At 46.3% G+C, this 25,567-nt stretch overlaps 1 protein-coding gene across 1 annotated transcript in view; it reads left to right on the forward strand.

Moving 5' to 3' along the window:
* Window positions 1-2,681: 2,681 nt before the first annotated feature.
* LOC118782100 (D-glucuronyl C5-epimerase B) overlaps window positions 2,682-25,567 on the forward strand; it is a 51,807-nt gene continuing 28,921 nt past the window's right edge. The window contains exon 1 of the mRNA XM_036535354.1: window positions 2,682-2,843. The gene's annotated coding sequence lies outside the window, so the exon portion shown is untranslated. The remainder of the gene's footprint in view (window positions 2,844-25,567) is intronic.

The raw sequence follows: 25,567 nt of genomic DNA on the forward strand, positions 1-25,567 counted from the left end.
CAACACACAAGAGGACCCCGTTCTAGTTTGCCTTTGCAAGGACTCAAAATCTGTCTGACTCCTGAAACAACAGCCAGACGTGGGCACAGAGGGAAAAGCAATCACACAGCCACCCATGAAATTGAAAAGCACTGGGTCTATTGTCTAAGCCTTTTTCCTTTCGAGTGGAATACTTGCATCCTTTTTGTCCCATTACAGAGCAAAAAAAAAAAACCCTTTTGCATGATACAGCTGAGGCACAAAGTAGCCTCAGGGTATTGCATGGAAGGTAGCTGCTGTGGCCGGCACACTGTGGCCTTGTTCTGTCCTCTCAGAAGTCAAAGGAATCAAGAGGGATGCACCTCGTGCCCGCATCAATGACAGGGTTATGTCATGCTGCTGGGGGACTGCGAGCTCTCTTTCCTCAACATCAGGGTGTGCACTTTATGGCCATATTACAGACTGCTGCATTATCAACAAAGGGCACGGAAATGCAATTTACGAAAAAGGAAGGCATTCATTTTTTTTGTGCTGGGGTAGATGGCCAGACTCCTTCAAATATGGCTTTAACCTAACATATTTATGGCTTTTAAATATTGTTTTAATTCCATCTCTACTTTGATTGGCTGTTTGTCTGGGTCAAGGGATCTGGCCATAGGAAGGCTGATTTAATCATGAGCATAGGGTCTGATATAGAATTATTTGCCTATTACTTCCCCCAGTGTTTTCATCTTCATCAGAAAAGGCTTTCTAAACCACCTAATTTAAAACAAAACATCAGCTTTTGTCAGATTGGCACCAAAGGCCTTAGAAACTCTGTTCCATGTGTCTGCTTATGTTATCAGACAAATCCAAGGACTGTGCAAGGAAGCATTTCATAAGCAGCTTTTCTGTCGTGCAGATCTGCTTCATTTAGAGGATACCTAGATACTTTCTTTGAGAAAATGAAATGCTTAGTTGGATATATTTCAATATTCCACATTATAAATGATACAAATCAGTCTTTTAAAGGACCTTTGATTTGATTTGTCTTTTGTACACCCAAATAAACACTTTCTCAGATGGTGACTGTATGTTCAGACGCTGTTAATTTTTTCAGAGAGTAGCCGGTTGTGTCCTAAAGATAACAACCCATTTTTCACACAGAGGGCTTTCAGAAACAGAGCAAAGGTATACATTAAGAATCTCTCTCTTTCAGTGCACACATCCTTGAACTGTTCGTGCCTGGCACACACGCCTCCCTTGTGACTGAATTATTCCCCTGTTAGTTGTCTTTCTGAAAATGCACAGATGATTGCAAAAAGTGGACTTTTGGGAGGCATACATACCCTGGAGACTGTCCCCCTCAATTGCCCGGTGAACCTTCCCTGGGGTCATAATGAGCTGAGAGCCTGTCTAAGTGGTGAATGTGGCCCCCTGTATGGCTGATTGCAGCCCTGCTAATGGGACTCCCAGCTGAACTGGTGTGATTCGGTGGAGATCAGCAGTCAGACCCAGGGCTCAGACTGCTGAAGCCCATGGTTGGGACTGTGGCTTGCTCCTAACACCATCCCCCTGCCAGCTTTGTCTCTCTGCCTCTGAACTGCTGAGCCGACCAGCAAGGAAGACTGAGGAAAACAACTGCAGGTCATGATAGCAGGGTGAACCACAATCAAGGTGGAGCTATGATGTCGTCAATGACTCCTTGATCTTGTTTGCCAATCATATTCTTTTTTTCTCCTTCTTCTGGAGGCTAAAGTCTTTTGATTGGTACAGACAAGTCAGTTCTTGAATGTACACAGCTGCTCCAGCTATTATGCTGATCATGAAGCTTTGTGTATCCATCTTTATCACCAGGAGCATCATTCCAGGGGATTACAAAAAACATGCTGAAATACTGCCTAAAATTTTCTTTTAATCCCAGATGATTTACACTTTTAAAGGGCTTCAAAGAGGCAAGAAAAGAATTTGTACATGAGATCTTTCCTTGCCTTACAAAATGGAAAGGAAATTGATTGTTTTCTATGGCTTGCTCATTTGATCACATCTTTTACAGGTTTATCACTATTTCTTTAATGATATGAATGTGTTAAATGTGTAATCTAAGGCAAAACCATTAATTTTACCAGGTATTATTGCCTTTTAAGTACAGTAAACATTTACCTTTTAAATGTAGCAAAAGAGCACACAAAGAGTAGAAGTCACAATGTGAAGCATAATCCTGTTTTGTTTGTCTTTAATTGTAAACATGTTTAAAAATGTAAATACCTTGGCTAATTTACTTCAAGTATATTTTGCATCGTTTTTAAATATCAAAGCCACAATTTATCAGTAGTTTATCAAATAATATCGAGTTAAACATAAATTGTGCGAAAATGTTATATAAGTCCAAAAAGTAATAATAAAACAGGTAAAAAAAAAACGAATTTCAGTCATGCAATCAGCAACATTCACATCAAAGCATAATTCAGAGTTCAATTTTCAGTGTTGATTTTGGCGACTGTGTTTTGTTTGGATCCAAATTGTGAATTCTGACTCGTTGTTTCTCACATCCATCAACACATCCCCACCAATAAGAGTGGTGTCAAAAAGAGGAGGGTAGCGCAAATTTTATTGGTGACTGTGTCTCCCACCGAGCCTTCTAATTGGTTCTTCTATCCTCCTCCCTCTCGTACTCTCTCGCGTTAGCGCTGTGCTTTCAGGTTAAGAAGGCAGGGCAGTGCGCTCTGTACTATGTGGTTTCGGTGAGAAGTTCGGCACTGCTTTTCTTTAGGAAGACTGGTAAGATACGGTATAAATTGCCCTATACTGTATACCGAGGCCTCACGATATTGTCTGACACTCAGCCCAGGACCTGAAGAGGGTACAACCTGTTTGCTTTACAGGTGGGTGCAAAGCTTTTTTCAGTTTATAATAAATATCCTTTAATTTACTCCCTCTCTTTGCAGGCGCTTGCTGGATCGCTAGTAAGCTAACCTTACATTGCTTTGGATAGGGAGAGAACATTCATAGATACCTTGATAGTTAGGTTGCCAATGTTATGCCCTTATGCACAACTAGCTGTAAAACGTAGCTAGCTGTATGTCTTATTGTTTGCGTTCGTCCTCCCTCTAGTTAAGATTATTTCATTTGACATTCCGTTAAGCAGACATCAGAAGGCTATAATTCAGCTAGCTAGCTACGTGTACCGAGGACAGTGTGTCGTTCCCGAGCGAACGTTGGCTACCCTAACGATGTGTTTCACCGTTGTAGCTTGCTACCAAGCTTCCTATTTCTAAGTAGCTACACGGGATGGGTCGGGAAAAAAGTAGCGCTAAGGGTGTAACTCAATATCTGAACATTCGTGGAGCGAGCGAAAGATGTTGCTGATGTGAAGTCGAGCCAGTCGGCCAGTTTCTGCACTCCTTGCTCATGCTGTAGTCACCAAACCTCGTCTTCTCCGTCCCACATGGGGTGTTCTGTGACACCAAGAATGAAATGTATGCGTAATAGCGCATAACAGCCCTTGGCACATTTATTGTGAGATCCGTGTTAGTTATCGGCTTTTTTCCCCTTCACCCGCTTATTTCTGCTTTGCGGAACTTGGTTTGATGTAGTGGGGGGTAGTCCTCGCAGTAACACTATCAATCTGAGATTCATTCTTTCAGTGATGTTCCACGCTGGCACTGTTGCTCGCGTCCCCGTTGTACAGTGATGTCGTTATTTATTTAACCGATGACTTTAATTCGTGCTTTACATATTTTAATATTGCTCTCCGCGTTGAAGGACTAAAGGAGAGTCAACGAATCTCTGTTACGGCCAGCTTGTCATATGCCGCTCACATGTAAAATCCGGCGGAGACGGTTGGGTTTTCTAAGTAGCACCACGTTCGTGCCCGCCGTCGTATTCCTTCCTTATTCTGTGTAATCACCCAGCTGTCACGCCACATCAGACAGCATTACGAGGCTTAATCTAGCAACGTGTTACCTGTACAGGCCTGAGCATTACGCAGTTACAGGTTATAGACACTGCATTTTGCATCGTAATCAAAGTTAAAGCCCGAGGACTCCTGTTCGATGTGTGGCTTACTCTGGTGATTATCAGTGCAGAAACTGGAATGCTTGAAGTTCATTTCCATTCCTTTCATCCAGGCGTTGTCTAGACTGTAATTCTCCTTATTATCGGTGTCATTTTTCTTCCTAAAATTCTTCAGCACTGGAGGAATACCACATCTGGCCTGCTTTCCCCCTTGTCTGTCCCCCAGAAGGAATTCTGTTAATCTAGGTAAAGTAACAGTTGTGAGCTTCATTTATTTGAGCTGTGCAACCGGGCTGCATTGGTTCTGTTCTTTTCTGGTAACAGTGTGGAGGTCTGTGTGCTGTGTTGATTTTTAATGTCCAAAAAAAGAGCCATGGTCAGACTTTGGCAGACTGCACTCTGCTATCTAAATGAATGTGATTTATGGTTGATGTGTGTCCTTCCAAACCCCATTCAAAATCCTCACTTTAATGAATGTCCTTTTTATTAGCAAGGCATTTTATTACACACTTCCAAAAATAGATCCCCTTTTCCAGTTGGGGGCGTTTAATTTTGTGCATACTGAAATCGAGGAAGAACAAATGGATCGATGTCGTGGTCTTGCATGAATGATGAAGATCAATACATATTTCAATAAAATAATCTATTTCCTCTAAATGCCATTTGAACAAAAGCTTAAGAATGCAGTGGTAAAAGCTAAAAGGCCTACATTAATAACCTGAAATAACAGCCATTTTTTTCCTCTGTGTGGTTTCAACTCTGGCTTTGCCTGTCTCCCTCTGTCTTCTGTTCCAATAAGTGGGCCTGTATTTTGCACATTAAACAGTGCAAGCTGTGACTGGCTTGCCCTTCTGAGTGCGCATGGTTTGCATAGCTTCATTTTTTGGCAGGTTAAATTATGTCTGTAAGACCTGAAAAGGTTACGTCTCACTTCACAGTGTGGGCACTCCACTTTCCAAAATCGTTTTCTCAAGGTTTTCGATCATGTAGCCTGCTCTCACGTAGGTGGGCACGACCAGCCCTCGACTGAGTCTTTTTTATCTCGGGGCTTTAGTGAGGATCAGTCACATCTGGCTGCCAGGTTTTGCTGGTGCTGGACTCTGGAGACCAGCTGGCAGCGGTAACAGCTGCAATCTGGGACCCCGCGTCAAAGAGGGATTCGGAACGGCTTGGCCGTTCCAAAGGTTCTCCGGCGCTGACGGTTTCCGCTCAATATTCAGTCGTCTTTTTTCCCCTCCCTGCTGGGTGGCCTGTGGCCACCGTTTGCGGGTTTTGCACCGAAATTTATAGAGGGGGGAGAAAACTCCGGCCCTCGTTTCAGATAAACCACAGCAAAGACTGCCAGGCGAGATAAGGAATGTGAGATTGTCCTTATGATCTCTTAAGCAGTGTATTATCAGTTTAAGCACTCTGCTGAGACTTTAATTATCCGTGATGTAAGCTAAATGTCAGGGGGTTCATAACATCATTTAAATTATAGTTCACGCTGGCATGTTTTTTTTTTTTCCCTTGCCAAATGCAGCCCTGTTTGTACTGTGAACCTGAAAGTTGTGATGTAGAAAAAGGATTAAGATGCTGTGGTGCTAATCTATCAGTAAAAGGAAAAGTCTTTGTGCATTTAGAGATTCCTTTTCATGGCTGATTTTTAAGGTGTTTCAAAGAGTGAATGTGTATTGGTCTTCTGGCGGGTGCTGCTCAAAGACTCAGTGTTTGACTCCTCAGTAACAGCAGATTTAAAAAAAACTACATGGCTCCGCACGCACAAGATGACTGTGTCTGGCTAAGAGGTTCACATACAAGTGAATAATACAGCTTTATATCACCATTTAATTTCCTGAGTTATATGTCAGTTAAGGCTGAGGCGTTTTAAATATGAATAATTTTTCAGATGCTAGTGCTAATTAGCAGCCATCGGTGATTCAGCGTGAAATCTGTTTTTCCAAAGTTTTAATTGGTTAATTTTAACAAAAAGTTTAATTAAGAAGTAGCACAAGGCAGAACGTATTGCTTTATTTGAAGGGTTTGGTGAGTGGCCTGTTGTCTGTCTGTTATTTTAGCAGCGTGCTGAAGAACCTAAGGGCAGCTCCTATAGGGACTTTGGCACAAAACAAACTGCCTGCATTATTTAAAATCTTGACCTGATTTGTCTCAAGAGCTTTTGCTCTCAGTCTCGCTTGTGTGTCTCTTATCCTGTCAAGAATCCTTGTGTTTTTCGTCGTGACAGATCCTTTTTTTCTCTCTCTCTTTCTCCCATCTCCCCTCTATCTTTCCCTCCTCTGCTCTTTGGTGCAGTAACAGTACTCTTCTCTGGCAGTGTCACCCTATGTTGCCTTGGCAATGGCTTTGAAGAAGGGAGTGTCTGTTAAATTTTCACCTCAGACATGTCGGGAGTTTTTGTGTGGTGCGTCAGGGCTTTGGTATCTCGAAAGTCTCGGCTTTGTCTGCGCCCCAAAGTCTGATGTGGTAAACGGGTTCTGTAGAACCCAAGACGTGTATCTCAAGAGTGTCCACATTGAGCGTCTCCTGGTGAACTAAGACACGGGTTTGAACCCTCTTCCCGTGTGTTGCTCTCTCTGATCCACCTGCAGCCGATGCCTACAGTTGTGGTTTCCGGGATACCGTTGTTATTTTTACATGCTGCGTTCTGCGACTGCATTGAAGTGGGCATGGTGAAAGGCAGAGAGAGGTTGCGTCAGGGTGTTGCTGTGTCTGCCCGCGATGCTTCTCAGACATACAGAGAGTGCAGGCGGGGGCTGCCCGTGGCTCCTGAAGGTGACCGGACGACCCAGCTCTCCTGTTTGCTACAGCAACAAAAAACAACCACAACACTTTTGTCAGGACTGGTATCAACTTATGTTATGTTGCAACACAACTGGATCTCACCAGATATTCTGGCATGTATTTTTCCACTGATGGAATTCGTGGAGTAAGATTTTTTTTTTTTTTTTTTTTTACGTTGTGTCCTTGGAAGTGTCTGTAGCTTGTAACCTTGGAGCTTAGTGCAACGGTGTCGCTACGTTGATTACATGTGTAGTGATTTCTGCCTGCTGTAGCATGATGCTCCCTACCCACTTGTTAGCGTCTGTTTTTACTGCACAGCGGAAGGGAAGCATCCGGCCACAGAATTCCTCTCTCTTTTTTTTTCTCTTCCACTTTGGGTGGAGTTCTGAAACTGTATTGACATCCTGTTATAGAACCTCGGGAAGCATATCTTAACAATGCCCTGAATTCTAAGCCCTGAAGTGAAATTCTGAAGGTGCTCTCTTTATAAAGAGAAAATATTATATGGAATTTATTCTCATTCACGAGTTTCTTATGCAGTGCCTTTTTTTTTTTTTTAATGGAAAGGCGGAGATAAAACGGGGTGGGTGGTTTCTTGTAATGCCTGTGGTTTGACCCATGCTCTACATGGGTCAGCGTGGTGGCAGTAGTGGGATTATTGGAGGTGGCATCGTTGTGGGGCCGGGAGGCAGATGGTCCCCTCTGTGCTGCTTATCCCCTGCTGTTTGCTGCTGACCAGGAAATCTTCTTTAAATTGCTTTTCACATTTGCAGTGAACCTAGCAATAAAGTGGCTATGCTACACCTTGCTCCCTGATTTACTGGCTGTAGAAGATGACAGGTGTCTAATGCTTTGGCTGTTGTATAAGGGTAGGAATGGTTGTTGGATTTTATCCCGTATCTTAAATATCAGCCACCACCCTCTCATCCACAGCCTGTGTTGAAATGATACTGCTGATTGTTTGGTCTTCAGCAGATGCTGTGTCTTTAGCCTTGCTTTGCTGAGCTGACCTACAGAAACACTGGATTTGGATGCATTTGAATGTTCAGCTGTGAATAAGCAGACACAGTCATCATGTAAGTGGTCGTCTTTATTTGCAGATAAAATAGAAGCATTTCCAGAAGTGAACAGTAAACTGTTTCTCTAAATGCCATTTGTGTAATCAGCACTAACCATTACAATTTTTTTAAAAAAAAAACGTTTTTTCACATTTACAAGCATATAATTTCACGAATGCCCATCTAATGAAGTGCATTTCATTCTTTTTAACGTTTAAAATTTACATGTCCAGATTAGCTGGTCAAATGGCTGCACCAATTTAAAATGTAAAAAGTGTCACTCATCACTGCAACACACTGGCTAACTCTGCCATTCCATCTGCACCACATTACTACAGCTTTCTACACTGGGTGTCACACCCCTAGATTGCATGTGTATTCACCCCTGCCCTGGTTTTCACCCTCACCAATTGCCCTGCCTTAATTGCTCCGGTAACCATTTGGCTGTATACATTAACCCCCGTGTGTTTCCCAGGATGCTTTGCAGGAAAGTAATACATGAGTGTGTAGCACAAGTGCAGTATCAAGATAGGAGGTGTTGTAAATGTCAAAAAGAGTAAAAAGGTTGGGTTAATGAAGAGCAGGGTTTGGAGCAAAAAGCAGGCTGTGTGTCACCCTGACAGAATTGGAGTTTTCCAACCCAGACATGAAACTTACCTCATATTAGCGATGTAATCATTGAGTTTATTTTTAATAGGATCAGAACCAGAAGTGGGATGTTTCTCTAGGGGTCACACTTACTAGACCCCTCATCTACATTACGCTTGCTGATGGAGGAACCACAGGCCTTGCATTTAAACTCGTGCGTATATTTGAATCTCTGCTATTTTTACTTGAATCCCCACTGTGATGGGGTGGCCATTGAGGATATTATGATATTGAAGTGGTGCACTAAACGGTACTATTTTACTGAACTGAGGCGTTTTTTTGGAAATGCGATTTTGTGTGTGATCATAAGCTGTGATCAGTGTCCTTCCGTCAGTTGTTTAAATTAATTGCTGTATATTGGTTTAATTGACAAGCTGTTTAAAGCCACCTGCTGGTGTTGAGTTGTATAACACTGATGTGGGTCTGGTAGCTGAAACTACAGCCGGGTTCTGACAAACAGGGAATGCAAACTTTTTATACGTCTCCGACAGAGCGTGGAGTGCTGTCATAGCAATTAGCTACGTTTCTAGTTTAAGATTTGTTTAAATAGTCTCAAAACAAATGACACTGTCATTTGTGTTGTTTTGGCCCATTTTGTTGCCATCTGCTCCTGTTCCCAGCCTTGCCGCTGTAGCGTCTATCTGTTGAGCGGCGCTTTTTTTGTGCTTCGTACCTCTGTAAGTATGATATTCAAATGCAGGAGGGGGAAGCGAAACCGTGCAAGGCGTGAGAGGGAAAGGCTGAAAATGATCTTCGTCTCGAAGCCAATTCCCCGCCTAAATTATGTTCCAAGCAAATTCCCAGCTCTGTGTCTTTTTTCCAATAAAATATTGTCATTGGTTGCCAGCTCTGCCCCGTTTTTTTCTTTGCTAATCCTGAAGCTGCCTCACGAGTTCCTGAGGAAGCTAGCCGCGATGTCACTACCATACCCCTTAAACTGATTGGCTGAACAAGAATGTCTGCGTTCTCATCTATTGAAAGCGGATCACAGGAACTTTTTTTTTTTCTTTTTCTTTTTTCTATCCAGGCGGTATTTTATTGCACAATAGCTTCTGAGAATGACATGAAAGCTGACGGTAGCCATTATTGGACTCGGGGGCTGAAACAAATGACTGACCTCTCAGATTCCACCATGGCGGCAGTGCCGTTTTAATTTGAGAACGTCTGGGAAAAAGAATAGGAGTTGCTTTAATATGAAACAAGTTAATATGTACCAGAGTAAGAAAAGAGGGCATTATTGCCTGTTGAAAAGAATCCGTCTTTGATTGATGAAACAAACAAAACAAAAAAAAAAAAAAAAAACAAAACGCTGTCCTTCCTGTCCAAACTGTCCTTCCACGTTTGACGTCTGTGTGAATCATTACTGAAACTTCCATTTTTGTCACACAGCAGTTCTTTTCCTTGCTGTGAAGACTTTCCTTTTATAGTTTTGGGGAGATAAGGACTACTTTGCACTGGAAGATGATGCAGCAGTTTTCATGGAGGATGGTGCATCAGAAGCTCAAAAAAAAGAAAAGAGCTTCAAGGATTTGTTTTGTGAAGGTGGTCCAGACATCCGATTTGAACGGCTCATTTGAATTCTGTCTGGATTTTTGAACAGTAATTCCCCATCTCTCATGCACACTCTGTGTCAGCAGTGATGAATATGCATTCCAGAGAGGCTGTCGTCGAAAGCACACGAATTAAATGCTATCGAATCATAATTAAGCGGTCAGCTGTGATAAGAAAAATAAAATAAAAGTAAAATGTAATCTTTCACCTGCCTGGCATTTTTTAGATGTGGCACTCCTCCTTTATCTAGTTAACTTTTGGTAAAAGCATCAGGGACTCCACCAAGGCCAGCAAAGTCCTTTAATTAAGATGCATATGATATTTCTGAGGACTAATTACTGCACTGGGTGCTGTGCTGTTTGGGGAGTTTGTTGACTGTGATCTCTGGTGAGGAGGGTTTTTTTTTTTTTTTTTGAGCACAAAGGAGACCGAGAGGAATCGGGAGAGTAAATTAGCCTTCGCTTTCCCTGATAACGAAGGCTATTTTTAATACGATGATGCTGTGCGCGGGTAATGAGCATCTTAGACACACAGTTTGGAGGAAATTAAGCAGAGGAGCAAAGAGCATTTTGCCCAGCGAGCTGATTGGTGATGCTGAATGTCATCGTCAGCTCTGGCGCGAACTGAGCCGTGGCCCCCACGGTCCGGCTTCGATAACACTGGCACCCCTCTACTCAGCCCTGCCAAGCAATGTTAAAGACTTAAAGCTGCAAGAAATTGTATCTTTCGCTGGCTCTCTCTCTCTCTCTCTCTCTCTCTCTCTCATTCTTTGTCTCTCTCCCACTCCTGTCTTCACTCTCACGATGTCTCTGTTTCTGTCCCTCTTTCTCTCTCCTTCCCTCTGTCTCTCCCTGTCCCTTTCTCTCTCTTTCTTTCTGCCTTCCTTCTTCTCTCCCACAACTTCTTTTTCCAGCACCTTTTCTGTCTTTCTCTTTCTCCCCCCTTTTCTCTCTTGCCATCCTATCTCTCTCTCGCTTTCTGTCTGTCTTAACTTTCTGTTCTATAGGTCGTCCGTGTGCCAGTTTATGTGGCCCTCTGATTTAAAGGTCTGGACCTGGGCTAAATACCTAAATAGGGTTTTTATTGTGTGTGTTGACTTCAGGCAGGCGAGGCGAAAAGCCAGGTCCCCCGCAGTGGCTAATAATGGAGTAACACAGGACGCCTGCCCCACTCTCGGTCCTGGTCCGGATTGACCTGGCTAAAAGGAGACCAGTGTGAGCCCGGCCCATTAGCCGTTGCAGGCAACGTGGTGGCACTGTACACCCCTCCTGCACAGATCCCTGAAAGCGTGTCGAAACGCCAGGCTCATGTGTTTTAGCGGGAACGTAAATAGGAGGGGGGGAGGGGGGCGTCTGCGTAAAACACGCTAAATGGATTGGAGGTTTGCGGGATCGATAAAACCAGCATCCAGCAGAGGTTTATGGTACCCATCGCACGAGTGATCAATACAGCGTCCATGTTGCAGGTTAGAAATAGACGATGAGGTGTGGGAGGGCAGCTGGGGGGGGGGTGGGGGGGGGGGGTCGCGGGGGAGTTGAAGAGTGGAGGGGGTTAAGTTGAGCTTGTCTGGATGTAATAGTTTGATTTAAAGCCTTGGTAGGTTGAGTTAAGGCCAGAGGGTCGGGGGCACGGGCGTTGCTTTTACTGTGAGACTGCAAGGGTGGCTCAGGGCTCTGGGGAAAGTTGCTTAAGGACATCTCTCCCAGAAATAATTTTTTATGTTGACTCATAACCCAGCATGGCAGAAATGGGTCTGCTGCGGGGTTTGAACTGCAGTCGAGAGACGTGATTGGCCGTTGGCCTGCCACTGTTCATGAGCCGAGAGAGCCCGTGAGATTCATATATGGGCTCTAGGAAGTGATGAAGTCACTTCCTGCAGCAGGCACTTGCATGCCCTTTCCAGCCACTGAGTCCTGCTCAGCGCTCTCCCAAGGGAAACTCCCACACTGTCCTTGCCATAGACGTCAGTCATCATCCGAGTCACAGCACCAGTATGATGAAGACTGATCAGATACCATTAGCTCGGTAAGCTAAAGACCATAGATGAAGATCCCAAGCTAGGAGTACGCCAGATGTTCGATTGCCTCTGCTACTAAGCCGTCCGTAGCTTGCTGTTTATGTGTGGGAGTATTGTCACCTGTGGTGAGTGCCCCTAAAACAGCTCAGGTGTCCTCCTGTATTTAGTTCACCTCACAGAGGTTTGGATCTTTCTCCCTCCCCCGACCCAAAACATAACCCTAACCCTAACCATAACCCCCCACCCCGCATCCCCCCCAGGGTCACTCCCCGTCACACCGGTGAGACAGCACAGGTTTTACAGGCAAACGGTACCCATGGCAAAGGCAGATTCTGCCATCATTTACATTTACATTTACATTTATTTATTTAGCAGACGCTTTTATCCAAAGCGACTTACAAAAGTGCATACAGTAAGTACAGCGACAGTACGGGGACAGGATGTGTACAGTTCCACAATGAGACAGTTCTCAGCTGAGAGTAAGGTCTGTTTGAGGACGCAGTACTATCAGATTTGTACAATTACAGCCTATAGGGCAACTAATACGATACACTTTCAAACGGCAAACTTCAACAACTTCAAATGGCACAATGAGCGTCAGGGTAAAGGCGGCAACAAGAGAAATTTAAAAGCACAATTTAAAAAGCACAGCAATTTACGACAGCACTGATGGGCGGGGGGGGGGGGGGGGGGGGGGGGGGGGCAGCAATTGTGTGCTGGGTCAGTCCAGGTAGAGTCTGAAGAGGTGCGTCTTCAGGCCCCGTCTGAAGGACTGGGGTGAAGAAGCTGTCCGTAGCGAGACCGGGAGTTCGTTCCACCACTGGGGAGCGATGTAGGCGAAACGCCGATGTCTGGCAGAACGAGCACCTCCTGCCTTGACCATGCAGGGAGCAAGGCGTCCAGTTGCTGCTGAGCTCAGGGGTCGGGCTGGTGTGTAGGGCTGGATGAGTTCTTGGAGGTAGGCAGGGGCTGTCCTGTTGACTGCAGCGAAGGCGAGGGTCAGGGTCTTGAATCTGATCCTGGCAGCGACAGGAAGCCAGTGGAGGGATTTCAGCAGGGGAGTAACATGGGAGAGTAGTGATGGATTACCAACCCCCCCTCAGTGATGCCAACACCAGCCATGGCTGAAACACCAACACCTTAGCATTAATATAGTATAGTGTATTACTATAGTATAGTAATGTTAAGTGTTGCATATGCAGTATTTTTATCATTAGCATATTATAATGTAATAATTCTTAACATAATAATGGAAATATTATGTCATTTTGTGATATAATAATGCATAACATAATAATGAGAATAATTTGTTGCGTTATATAATATTATCATAGTATAGTAAGTATGTTATGTGAATACTGGTGTATCAAATGCCTGTCTGAGGCAGCTACAGTCTCTTTGCTCGCTGGCATCATCGGTCTGATGGGGGGAAAAAAAAAGAAAAAAACCTGAATTGCTGTGTCAGTGTGTGTTTATCTTGTGATTAAACAGTTGGGCTTCTCTGATTAAAATCATTTTTAAAAAATCACTCCCTGTAGGTAACTTAGGAGTAGATTTGTCCTCCGTTGTGTTTGAATGTCAAGCTGCGAAGCCCAGAAAAATATAATCAAATAATGAGGTGAATCTGTCTGTGCTTAGAGCCATGCTCCATGCGCCGGGGGTTGGGTTGAATGAGGAGGAGGACACACCTTGGATTGAAGGCTTCCTGGTTTGGGCTGATTGAAATCTAACTGCAAACAGTAACTTGACTGTGTCACGATCGTGTCCTTTCAGTTCAGGACTCAAGTCCTAACCTGGTCTACAACAGTAGGGTGCGTGCACCACCGTAGGTCCTCGTGGGGGGGGGGGGGTTGTATAGTCATTGCTGTCTGCGGTTGGGGGAGGAGGGGGGGGGGGGGGGGTTGGTTCTGAGGTGCCTCAGCCCAGACCTCTCACTGGCTCCCCCACCTCTGCTTGCTATCTCCCCCAAACACAGAGCAAGAAGAGCTTCAGACCAGCCGCACAGCACAGAGGCCCGGTGTGTCCACAGGGCTTCGTGATGAATAGAATTTCACCCTGTGCCATCACCTTCAGATCCCGAAAGCAAGAACGGACACTCCTGGGCAAAATGAGCTCTATTGCAGGGAGGGGGAGACATGGTGTACGAGGGTGTGAGACTCCTTTGGCTGTAGGTGGGCGTGAAAGGGAAAGCCTGTGGACTGGCACGATTGTGGTGGGGGGTGAGGGGTCACCTGTCTGTGGGACACCTATGCAAGCAGGAGAGGGTAGGACATGTTCAGGACGTGTGCCATGGCGGATTTGACTGCCATCAAACAGAAATGTAACCACAGCCCACCGTGAACTGAATTAATGGATAAAGAAACGCTCACCTTCACAGGGATTTGAGACAAGGACTAGATGCACAAAAATTATCATACATTTATAAAAATACATAGTTGAGGGGATGGAAGAGGGGGGGCTTTTCATGCAGTACAAAACAATACCTCCTTTGAAGATGGATTATCGACAATGCGCGGCGACAACAACAGGCTAGTGGATAGCACAGCATTGCTTGGTAGCTAAATGTAAATTGCATTCAGTAGTTTTTTCACTATTACATTACATTATTGTCATTTAGCAGATGCTCTTATCCAGGGTGACTTACATCAGTTACAGTTTTTACATTTTATCCATTTATACAGCTGGATATTTACTGAGGCAATTGTGGGTTAAGTACCTTGCCCAAGGGTACAACAGTAGTGTCCAAGTGGGGAATCAAACCAGCAACTTTTGGTTAAGAGCCTTGCTCCTTATCGCTGTAAGTAGCAGTACTGCCTCAGTAGCAGTACTATGTAGCATTAGCCGATACCTTTTTATTCTTTGCAGGTTATTTGTAGAGTTGAGCTCTGAAAGTGGTCTAGCCTGACACGTGCGGCGTGCCATTGATTCGGGTCGAGGAGCAGAAGTGACTGGTGGTGGCCCCTTCGCCTGCTTCGTGGAGCCGCCCTGCTGGGTTCACGCTCCTTCGTTTCCCCGGGATGATGGTATCTGTTCAGGGAGTGTGACCCGGCGCGGGGGGGGCTTGCGCTCGGAGGAGGAAATGGAGCGTCGGCTGAATATTGATCGTCATTGTGAATCACCCCTGTCTCATTTTGTCCACAGCAGGGATACGCATTTACCCCCCCCCACCCCCCACCCCCTAGGACTCCCCCCCTCTCCCCTCCTTCCTCGCCTCCTCACTCCCCAAACCCCCTTCCCCCCCCCCCCCCCCCCCCCCCCCCACCCCCCGAACCCCTCTCTTCCTCATTCCTATTACAGTCGCAGCCCGCTTGACGTGTTCGATCCGGGACAGATGTCATTAAAGCGCGGCCCAGGCTCCCTGACGGATTTTGAGTGGGTGGGATTGGTCTTTGGTGGGGGGAAAAAAAAAGAGGGAAAAAAAAAAGCTGGAATCTCTTGTAGGGCAGCTCGTGCAAGATGCCTCGATCAGAGAGTTGTCACTCAACCAGCGATGGGAAAGAAGAACAATTGGAATATATTTTTTCTCATGAATTTATGAGCAAATTTGCTCTCTGCTTTAGCCGAGCGGTCTCTGGAATGGCTGACAGTGCTGTGCAGCACAATGGGGGTACGGCAGGGAGGAGGGGGGGCGAGGGGCGAAGGGTGGGGGGTTGAGGGGGTGGAGAGGGAAGCAAAACACCTGGCACTGCTGTATTTGGCTTCCTGTGGCCTGGAGATAAGTGTCTTGACCTTCAACAACCCAGAGTGCGCGAGGCTGTCAAGGTGAGATTATCTGCACATTTCCAGTCATGTAGAAGCGGCGTGGAGGCTTCTCTGAAGCCTAACAGCACAGACGGTCCTCTTCATACCGCTGCGCAGGTCTTTACCTGTAGGCTCACGCTGTTCTGCCAGGTGTGTGCCGTAAACCGGATCCCTAGTGCAAAAATCGCTTGAGGTCCGCAGGTGATGGGAGACAGAGAACAGCTATAGGAGTGTGATATTTCTAATCACGGGGCAGTGACAGACTTCCATGGTAGAGGAAATTTATTGCAAAAATGGTATTTGGTAATACGTGATGTACATTTATGTGTAAAGTGGTCTGTGACGGAGTGCCGTCACTACGGTTGAGTATGTGCTCTGACTGCCATACCAACGAGCCTGGCTCTTTGGCGTCGCGGTCAAAGTCGCATGTTTGGTACCCTGTAGACCCGGGTTCAAGGCCGGGCGGGGTGACTGCTCTCACCCTTCGCTACATGGTCATAATATCTGCATAACACATAATTCCTACCCCTCATGTCTCATGACTAGGCCCCAAACCTTTGTTCAGCTCTGTTCTAATGATGTTCCTTACCTTTCACTTTATTTGGCATGGAAGTTACATGCGTTGTATCTTCTTGGGAGCAGAGAATTCTCCTACTGGTTTGCCCATTTTTGTTCACGAATTTCTCGCAAACAACATATCACTATCCACAAAGTGAGAAGTGAGTGGAGTTCTGATTCCCTGAGACAAGTACTTTGACCGCTTAAACCATTTATAGTTCAATAGGGAAGTTATTTTCTAATATTTCAGTTGAAATGGGCAGTGATCCCTTCACAGGTTCACTGCTCTCTGCCTCCGGTCCACAGCAGGCATAGCAAAACAGTTTGAGCCTCATCTCGTCATTTGAATGTGAAATGCATTACGCAGTCTCTAGGAGACTTCCATTACCAGAGAGCTCGCTGGTCATGAAACCACAAAATAACTCCCAAGTTAGCTTTCATTTTTGCTGTATATATAAAAAAAAAAAAAAGAAATAAATAAAATAATGGCCTTCTGTTGTGCATTTCTACTACAGTTAAGGTGAGAAACCGGCGCAATTACAAAGTTGTGCTTAAATTATACTCTTAAGTATATTTGAATCTCAGTAACAGCTTATTTCCCGCCGACAGGCACGGCCTGCAGCAGCAGTACAGCAGGAGGCTCGGTGTAAAGCCAGGCGGACCTGTGCCACTGTGTGTGCCCTTCTCTCCCGCTCAGCCTCTCTCTGTCTCTCTCTGGCCCATCTTCTGCCATCAGAAGGCCCCTTCTCCCTGACATTTTCCTGGAGTGATATCTTGATCACTTAATCGTTTTAATAATTGTCAGTGCACAGTGTTCTCCACAGCAGACATAGACGCGTTTCCGGGGGCGTTGTGTTGTGCTTCTCTGCAGAGCCATCCCCCTCGCCCGGCCCTTCACCCTGATACCCCCCCCCCACCCCCCACCCCCCCCGCCCCGGGTGATATGCGGAGACTATTACTCTCACAGATTGCCTTAAAATTTTCCTTTTCCAAAAGAAGTGAAAGGGTCGCCATGAGAGAGACATTTTTTTTTTTTTTTCTATCTGATTTCTTTAAAAAAAAAAATTTTTCGTTCTGGGCAGAGAATGTGTGCTGTTCCTTGGACAGCCAGTTTCACGTGGAGTAATTCCACTCTTCAGGCTGCAATTTGCTAAATTGTTAATAATTATGTTATTGCCCGTGGTTTCATCATTCTAATTTGTTCAACTGGAGTTTGAAGTAACCCCCCCCCCCACACACACACACACAAACCCCCCCGTCATCATAGAGATGATTGACAGTGATCGGCCAATTAGGAATGCCAGCGGGTCGCTCGCTTGCTTGAGCGACCATTAGCCTGGCAGAAACTTGAATGGGATCCAGTTTCTCACGAATTTCAGTGCAGAATACATCAGCCGGATGTGTGCATATTTTACTTTTGCTCCGTTTACCTTGTGATGGAAAATAGACTCAGAGTGCGTGTCGTGAAGGTGTGTAACCTAAGCACTGATGGTGGTACATCGCTGGTCCTCGCACGCGCGCTCGCCTGGTGTTTGCGCGTGTGGCTTGACTGCTGATTGGGGACTAATTAGCGATGCTCACGGTTATCTGGCTGACAGTGGGGCCCCGTTTGTTAATGATCAGCTTGACGATGCGCCTAATTTCAAACTGTGAACTGATTGGCCTGATATTTCATCAGGCAGTATGTCAGAGGGCAGAAGGACCGTTGAGAGCATTGGGGCGAATTGTGGATTCTTATGTTGCCATAACTGGCAGTGGAAGTGAATGGAAGATGACATTGCTGTTGAGAGGAAGAAAAAAAAGTAGCTTAGGCAAGCTCCATCCCGAATATGTGTCCCAGAGGAATGTGGCGCCCCTACGCTCCTCTCCCTCTCTCCAAATTTGACAAAATCATTAGCCAAATTTTGACAGAATGCATTTGGAAGGTTGCTTCCCACTGCAGTCAGTTGGATCCTCCGCATTGCCTGTCCCTGATATGTGGCCACCCTGCCTGGTTTCATTTCTGTCCCTTTGCTTAACCCTTTGCACCCCACTATGGTAGAAATCTGTTCAGGTATGTCTGGGTCAAACCACAGAGCCACCCCAAGATCAGTTGAGCTATGTGATGCTTGTATGGACAGGGCATGGAGGGAGACAGTTGCCCCGATTTAACGAATTATCACCAAAAAACTTTGGTTTGGGACAGGTTTAGTAAATGTGAGCTTGACCAGCCAATAAATACATGCACACACACAGTACCAGTCAAAAGACTCATCTGAATAAGATAATGGGAAGATAACGAAACACATGCATTCAAAGACGTTTTGATCTAAAGACTTATGCTTAATTGCTTGAAATTTGTTTCCTAGGCAAATATAAATAGTGAAGTTGATGTCCATGTGTGAAATTCTTTCCAAAAAATTGAATTAAAAAAGATATTTTTTAGCTACTTTGAAGAATCTAAAATATAAGGTAGTTTTGATTTGTTTAATACTTTTTTTGGCCACTGCATAATTCTATTATTTCAATGTTATTTCATAGTTTTGATGTCTTTACTGTTATTCTAAAATGTAGAAAACAGTAAAAATAAAGAAAAACCCTTGTATGAGTGGGTGTACCCAAACTGTTGACTGGCACTCAGCTGACATTCACATACAGACACTCACATAAATTCACAAAGACACAAACACATAAACACACCCACAGCCATGCACACTTGCAGACAGCCCCCAGAGGCTGTGATAGGCCCTGTCATCACGCTGAAGCCCATTGGCTGGCATTAACCCTGTTTGCACGTTGTCAGCAGACTACATAATCATATGCAGCAGCAGAAAGCCAAGGACAGATAAAACTGCTCTCAGCTCCTGCCAGGATATTCATCCTAATTCCACTGCATTTTTTTTTTCTCCTCATGTGGAAAATTATTCTCATATCCAGCTCTTTTATATATATTTTTTTTACTCCTCTAAACTCGAAAGGAGTTTAAAAGTTTTCCCCAGTAATGGAGAGCATTCAAGAGGAAGTTTGAGTCAGTTTGTATTCAAGGGCAGTCTTTGATGTCTTTATTCTGCATTAGATGGAGCTGCCAGAGAAGAGGCGAGAGCGGTTTGGTATCAGTTGGGTTTTTTTTTTTTTCCCGCTCAAAAATGGTGTCTGTGTGAACTAGACAGGCTTGAGATAAAAAGCATAGAAGTGAAGGATTCAGTGGTGCAAGCGCTGGAGTTTGACTGGAGCTCTTCTCAGCGGGCACTGACTGGCCGGCAAAAAAAAAAGGGGGGGGAAGTATGTTTTGAGAATAGCTGCCCTTCACAGCTGCAGCAACGGGGCAGGAGGTCCCAGCACACAGTGTTAGCATAACTGTCATTTGTAGCTCCAACAGCTGGGAGATTCCTCTCCTGAAAAGTCCTGGCGTCAGAGGGGGTAAAAGAAAGTGGGTTTGCTGTGCACTATCCATGAGTGGCAGGAGGGAACAGGGTCTTAGATGAAAGACCTGTGCTGCCTTGTGTCCAATAGCAGTGCATGCTGCTTCTGCCAAAGCTTTTTTTTTTTTTTTTTTTAATTTTGAAGCAAGGCCTGAAGGCGCAGGAGTGGTTGCCATGCATGGGTTCTCCTGACAGAACATCCCCAGGAGCTCCCCCCCCCCCCCCCCCTCTCTGCCTCTCTCTCCTCTCTCTCTCTCTCTCTCTCTCTCTCTCTCTCTCTCTCTCCCTCACTCTCCCTCCCTCACTCTCCCTCCCTCACTCTCCCTCTCTCTCTCTCCCTCTCTCACTCTCCCTCTCTCCTTCTGCCTCTCTCTCTCACTCTCCCTCTCTCTCTCTTTCTCTCTCTCTCTCTCCCTCTCTCTCTCTCTCTTTCTCTCTCTCTCTCTCTCTCTCTCTCTCCTTCTGCCTCTCTCTCTCTCTCTCTCCTTCTGCCTCTCTCTCTCACTCTCTCTCCCTCTCTCCCTCTCTCCCTCTCTCCCTCTCTCCCTCTCTCTCTCTCTCTCTCTCTCTCTCCCTCTCTCCCTCTCTCTCTCTCTCTCTCTCTCTCTCAGCCCGAGGGCTGGAGCTCCTGTATGCACACGCCATTGGCTTGGCTCTCACGGGCCAGGCGCACGCACACGGCTCCCAGAGTGGAATATTCTGCTGTCGGGGGGTGAGCCTTGGGGTGCGCGGTGTCTTGGAGGTCCTCTCTGGGATTGCTGAGGCTCATGGGAAGCCTCCTAAGAGGATGTGGAGTGGACGCCTGTGCCAGGCAGGGAGATCTGTGGTCTCCACGCTGTTTCAGGTTTAAAGCAGATCAGAGGAGGAAGTCTGTGCTATGTGGGGGGGAAAAAGGCTTTCGGCTCTCAGGTGATTACTGACCCACGTTTTTACTCCTTTTGATCTTTTTTTGGGGCGTGGGGGAGAGGTAATGAATATTTATGAGAAGTGATGTGACCTCTGTATCCAGCCATTAATTAGATGTAGTATGCAATTCTTAGAACATACTTGCTGGAGTTTAGCAAGCTTTGGTAGTGATGTGCATGTGCGTGTGCGCGCATACTTGTGTCCATGTGTACGGGCGTGCGTGCGTGCGTGTGTGTGTCTGTGTGTGAAAAAACCTGACATGCGGCTTATGATTCGTTCCAGTTTTAGCGCTTGCTTTGTGTTGGCGTTGTAATTCACCGTTCCTGACGCTGGAACATGACCTGTTAGAACACACCATATGCTGCTTCTTCACAGCGTCCCTGCTGCCTTCATATAATATGCTGTCAGAGTTGCTTGAGAAACTTGTACATGTACAGTGTTGCTCTCTTATGTCTGTTGAATTGGACTTTTCTAATCGAAGTTGAGGCTTCACAGCATTTATAAGGTATTTCAACAAATGAATTCAGTGTTCAGAGCTTTTAATTATGTTTATCAGCAGGTGCAGTCACTGTCTGTCGGTTATGAGCAAATATAATATTAGCTGTAATTTGAGGTTTTTCTTGTTTTTCTTGTTGTTGTTCACTGGGAGAAGGCATGGTACAAAACGTTCTGTTAAATTCTGACATTACACACGTGTATAATGAATTTATTTGAGTTAAATGTTAAATTCATACCTTCAACATGTAACTGGGTGGAAAGAAGACATAACGGTAATACAGAAAATTTCTAAATTTCCAAAACCCTGTTGGGTATTTGGTCAGGTGGTACCAATCATTAATTGAATAGACCAGAAAAGAAACCCTGCCCTCTCAACTGTGTGTTTTGACTGCTTGACATCTTTGACTGCTTGACAGTTCTTGGAGCCTCCCCCAGCCTCTCCTAGCTTACAAATGTAGTAGATCAGTGCCAGACCCGGAGAGACCCTTTCTGACACAACAATTGAGGCATGAATTTTCATCAAGGTTTATAAATTGGCCACCCGTGCAGATTTACGTGCAAATCGATGCACTGGCGTTATGTAAGTTCGACGTTTAAAGGCGCGGGGCAATTAAAATCCTGTCAATCCAGACAGCGCTGTGTGTATGTGTTTATGGAGTAGATGGACAAGGTGGGATAAAGACTCATGCGTAGCTTGCTTATTCAGACTAAAATGCTAAACTGCTGTTAGTTTCTTTCCATGTGAAGTCTTACAAGAATGTGATATAACAGAAAACATACATGTTAGATAATATTCATCTTTGTGTTAATAGCATTTGGTAGCAGCGTATATAAGGCATACCTTTCACAGATAATGAATTTTACTCCAGAAGATGCAAAGGTTGATCACATTTATGCCTCCTCTGATGAGATGGTCTTCTGTGCAGCCCCAGCTGATAGGCCTATGACCCTCCCCCCAAACCCTGTGGAGCCTCATGGGCTTCTATAATGGGGAACACATTAGTGTTGAGGTTGAAACCCTGCTGCTTTGCGCATTTTTCAATCAACGGCTTTTTTTTTTTTCTTTTAAAAAAACAACATTAAGAGTAGGATCGTTTGCTTGATTCACATCATTACCTGCCTCCATTAGAGACGAAAACAGGCTCATATGCTCTGAAGCTGAATTTAAATGAGCGTAGTTAAAAAAAAAAAAAAAAAAGACTGACACCAGGGCTGGGAGTGTGAATGGAAAGGTTTCTGATCTTTGTCCTGTTAGATCCTGTTGAATTATGCAGCGTGGTGGGGGCTGAGTGCTGGCAAAAAACAAAAAAAAAAACAGGCGTTTTCCAGTTGAGTGGCAAAGGTGCCAGTCAGGAAGAGGTGGGAGCTGATATTGCAGGTGTGACAGCTCTGAAGCTCAGGGTGCACCAAGCCCGCGATCTCCGCCGCCCCACCTCTGCCAACCCGCCTCCATGTCAGCGCCGTTCCAGAATCCCTGAGCCGCCTCGAACCTGTGTCAGAAGTTTGCCGAGAGCGAACGGGAAGGAGTCTCGGCGGCGTGGTGGGCGGCGGGAGTGAGCTGGCGCGGGTAATGACAGGGTGACTGGTTGGCGATGTCTGCGCGGCTGTAGCTGTCATCATGCCCTAGCAGCGCTTCTCTAACGATTCCTTTCAGCTCGAGCTCCCCTACCCCCCACCCCACCCAACTTCTGCCCCAGAGGCAGACACAGAGACGACGTTCTCCGATACGATATTCCTCTGCTGTGTGCCGCGCCTTATGCAGCCAGTGAGGTCACTCTCGCCCAGACCCGGCGCCATGGGGGTGTTAAGGGGTGACAGACCCCAGACAGACCTCAGTGCACCCCCAGTTGTCTCCTTACATCTTGATGTCTGCATAGTATTTATTACGTTTTTTAACATTTTGAAGTCCCCCCCCCGTGGATTGCAAGTGCACCCTTCTGTATTTTTTCCAAGTGCCTAGCCTGCTCTCACCCTCTCTGCCCACTCCCAGACATCAGTGCCCACCTCCAACACCTGTGAGTGAGTGGTGCTGTGTTTCCAGACTATGAGACTGATATTGAGGGAGCGTTAAATAAAAGTAGTAATCCCTTTAAGCAGGACGCTGTCGTTTCCTATTGCATGCTTTTCTCCGCGTTTTTTTTTTTGCCTGCACTTTATATAACTGTTGATTTTGTGTCTACAGCAGCTGACAGGTTCCCAGCCCTCAGAGGATATGTTTGTGTTGGCTTCCTGGTCTGACTCCGTCGGTGCTAAAGAGCAAACAGACTTGCCCTCTTTTTTTCTTGTTTTTCCCAAAATTTTTTCAGTGTGTCATGGCTGCTGACAGCGTGTTTCAAATTGATGCGTTTGTCCACAACAAATTAGCTGTTAAACACATGCAGTGCTAATTAAAAAGGGTACTATTAAGAGATAACTGTCAGGAGACTGCAGTCCGTTTTTTTGTGACAGGAGAGTAGATCAGCGAGTAGGCCGGTGTCAGACAGGCTGCCGTGTGTTGATGAGTGTCCCCACGCTAACCCTCTGAGAGTCACAGCTGGGTGTGAAAGAAGAGACTTTTGATTAGTGAATGAACCCTCCTGCTGATGCATACTGTGTCCCTGCCCACCACGTGCTCACCTGAAGCGCTGCTGTACATCCACTGCCTGGAGAGAGGGAGAGGGAAAGAGAGAGGGATAGGGAAAGAGAGAGGAGATGGAGAGAGGGAAGAGAGGGAGAGATGGGGAGAGGGAGGGGAGAGAGAGCTAGAGAGATGGAGAGAGGGAGAGTAGTGAGAGGTAGAGAGATGGAGAGACTCAGAGATCGCTGGGCTGGTGTTAGATCTTTTCAACTCCATCTGCTGCTGTTCAGCATTCTGAGCCGGGTATCTTTTTGCAGACACAAGCGAGGTGCTGCAGATTGCTGGTTGTATCTCCATCAGAAAGGCTAGCTGGTGGGTCAAGTCCACGCCTCTCTTGAGGGTGATGTTTGAGGTAGAATCTCTTTAAGATGCTGTTTGTTCCAAGCAGACAACCCCACCTGTATACCGGAGGAGCTCCACCTACATGCTTGGGAAGCTCCGTCTCTGTATCTGGGAAGCCCCGCCTCTGCAACCATGCAGTGATGCCATCATCCCAAGAGGCTGGTGTCATTTTAAACACTACTCTCTCTGGAGGGGTGCAACAGGTCCCCTAGAGAGCTGCTCTCGCTCCTGGCTCAGTCAGATACGAGAACTGGACCTCGGACCCACGCGCCAATGGATCCCTGTCCCCCCTGATCGCAGCCCCCGCTCCACCTGTCGGGGGGGGGGCGGGGGGGGGGAACCGCCTACAGCCGGTTCCCAGCTGCAGATTTATCTCCGTGTAACGAGTGCGATTCATCTCTCTGTAATGAGCGTGTCCTCTGCGGGTTGATTACGGTAAAAGGGCTGGCTGCTTTCAGCGCGGTAAACGGATTGCTTTCGGATTGCTGCGTCAGGGAGCGGGAGAGTCGGGCGGGAAGCGTGCGCTGTCAGGGGGGGCGGGGGGGGGGAGGGCATGCGGAGCGAGCTGATGCCCTGTCCCTGTTACCATCCCATTTTGGAGTTCCCAAAGTTACTCCTCCCTGACCTTGCCATCTCCATACCTCTGGTCTGCCCGGCTGTCAGTCGCTGCAGTTCCAGCTGCCTCTCCGCACATAGTGCGTTCATTTTTTTTTTTGTTCTAACTCTGGCAGGATGGAAAGGGGGGGGGGGGGGGGGGGGAATGCTGGGAATTCTGTCGCTACTGGGCTACGGGGCGATGGGGGTGGTGGCGTGGATTGAAGTGGGGGTAGATCTGTGATTCAGACACCCGAGGGAGAGCGCAGGGAACCCGGGCCCGGGGGAGAGGGACATGGCGTCGGCCGGCAGGGTATAATCCCGCTGGTGATAGGCATCTGCATTCAGGAGGAGGAGCACAGAGAGGAGGCGTCCAAATGTATGCAAAGCCCTGGAGAGAAGCGGTGGGGGTTTTTACCGACTTTATTCCTGAGAGCTTGTGACAGCCGCGACGCATCCTGCAACGCGTGATGGGGGAACGATTAAAGCCCTCTTTGTTCATTAAGTGGAGCGGCCCAGCGAGGAGGGTGCTGGCGTGCATGCCTACGGAGGGAGGGGTGAGAGCGCTCTGCGTCGGGCGTCTTCCGCACCCGGGGCCAATGCACCGAGGCTGCCCCAGATACTGCCACCCCACAGGTCTGCTCTGCCAACATATTGGGGAGGGGAGGGAGAGCGCTGTCTGTATGGAGTTTTCTTCCTCATATGCCCACATTTATACTGGTCAGAAGCAGCTCTGTGGGATTGAAGTGAAATACAGTAACTACAGCAACACTAATTACACTAACTACAACTAAAATACCTACAGTTAGTACGCTGACTACACTACCCTCACCTGTACTAGCTATAGCTACTCGACCTGTACTAACTACACTAACTGCTG

This window comes from Megalops cyprinoides, chromosome 8 (genome assembly GCF_013368585.1).
Source record: "Megalops cyprinoides isolate fMegCyp1 chromosome 8, fMegCyp1.pri, whole genome shotgun sequence".
Classification (NCBI taxonomy): Eukaryota; Metazoa; Chordata; class Actinopteri; order Elopiformes; family Megalopidae; genus Megalops; species Megalops cyprinoides.